Source organism: Hemicordylus capensis, chromosome 9, assembly GCF_027244095.1.
Source record: "Hemicordylus capensis ecotype Gifberg chromosome 9, rHemCap1.1.pri, whole genome shotgun sequence".
Taxonomy (NCBI): domain Eukaryota; kingdom Metazoa; phylum Chordata; class Lepidosauria; order Squamata; family Cordylidae; genus Hemicordylus; species Hemicordylus capensis.
The window spans coordinates 4,777,748-4,779,372 of record NC_069665.1 but is presented as its reverse complement, the minus strand read 5'-3'; positions in this window follow the sequence as shown (position 1 = coordinate 4,779,372).

The following is a 1,625-nucleotide window of genomic DNA, read 5'->3' as shown; positions in this document are numbered from 1 at the left end:
CTCGTGGTCTGACTGAGTGCAGGGACGCTTCCTCTGCTTCCGAATGCTGACCTACCTTACATGGTTATTGTAAGGATGACAGCAAATAAGATTGTGTATATGAAGCACTGTGGGCACTCTAAAGCAAGTTGGCTGCCCAACTGATGGACTACAATCATCCCCAACTGGGGGATGGCGAGGTTTCCTCTGGCATGACCTCCACCATAAACTGTGGCCTGGACACCTGTGCCTTGGCTTCTTTCCCACAATGCCCAAATCACTTTGGGGACAAGGCAGTTTAAGGACCACTCTCCCTCCCCCGATATGAGTCTGCTCGCCAGTTAGTATCCTCAGAGGAGAACCTTTTGCCTGCTCCTTTGCTTCTGGGGCTTGGCTGACAGAGCCACAAGAGATGGCCTTTTCTGTGACAACACCCAAAATGTGGAATTCTCTGCCACATGATCTCCTGGCTTCTCCGCTGGGTGGGTCTGATCTTCCTTCTGTGCTCTCTCCTCTCTCTCTCTCTCTGGTCCCCTTTTATACCCCCAGCCCAAACCCTCTCCTGGCTTACTGATGAAAATAAGGGCTCAATCCATTTGCATCTCTGGGGGGGAGTTTCTCTCCTGTTCTAGCTGACCCGGGGTCTAAGGCATTGTAGTACTAGTAGTAAATTTATTACGGTCCTTAGACCAGTACGGCATTGCATGGATTCTGGAAGAACAACTCCAAAGGGAAAAGGTTTGGGACCTTGGCTAGCTACAAACGAGAACCAACAAGAGCTCCATATCATTACAAAAGGGTAGCACTTCTGAATGCCACTCAGAAGGAGTGGATTGGCCTTGCCCCTTCCGTGGGGATGGCTCAGTGGCTTAAAGGCACCTTGCCCAATTTTCTCAGAGCTGGCTCTGGTGGGGCTGGGGACCTGAAGCGGGGATAGCTTATCTTCAGGGGGATTCCCCCGAGTCAGAGGGTGAAGGAAGGGCTGTAACCTTGGGTTGTGGTGATCCTGTGGGAGTCCTGGCAGAGCAGGTCTGGGTGGTAGGGACCTCCCACCCTGGCTCATCATCCCCTGTCCTATCCACCTCTTCCCTCAATGCGGGAGAGCCCCAGATCTTCATCTTCTCCCTTCTGTGCTCTCACCGCAGCAACCTCCGCTATCTCCCTGGCCCCCCTTTTTACCCCACTGGCCCAAACCCTCTCCTGGCTTATTGGTACAAATGTCCCCTCAGGCCCCAATCCATTGGCATCTCTGGAGGGTCTCTGGCATGGCAGGGATTCAGGAAGGACACATCCATTGGACAGCTCAGAGGGCAAAAGGTTCAGGACCTTGGCTAGCCCCAAACATGGTCCTAGAAGAGCTGGTTATAGCAACTTAAGAGGAGCGCTTCTGAGTGCTGCCCAGGTAGAGTGGATTGGCCCCTCCCCTCCCCTGGGGATGGCTCAGTTGCTTGAAGGGACCTTGCCCAGTTTTCTCAGGTCTAGTTCTGGTGGGGCTGGGGACCTTGGATGGGGCTGACTAATCCTCTGGGGAATCGCCTGAGTCCGAGAGTGAAGGAAGGGCTGTATTCTTGGGTCTTGGTGGGGGCTGATGGCTCTGGTTGTCCTGCTGTGGGAGTCCTGGCAGAGCCTGGTCACGGGAGGTCTGG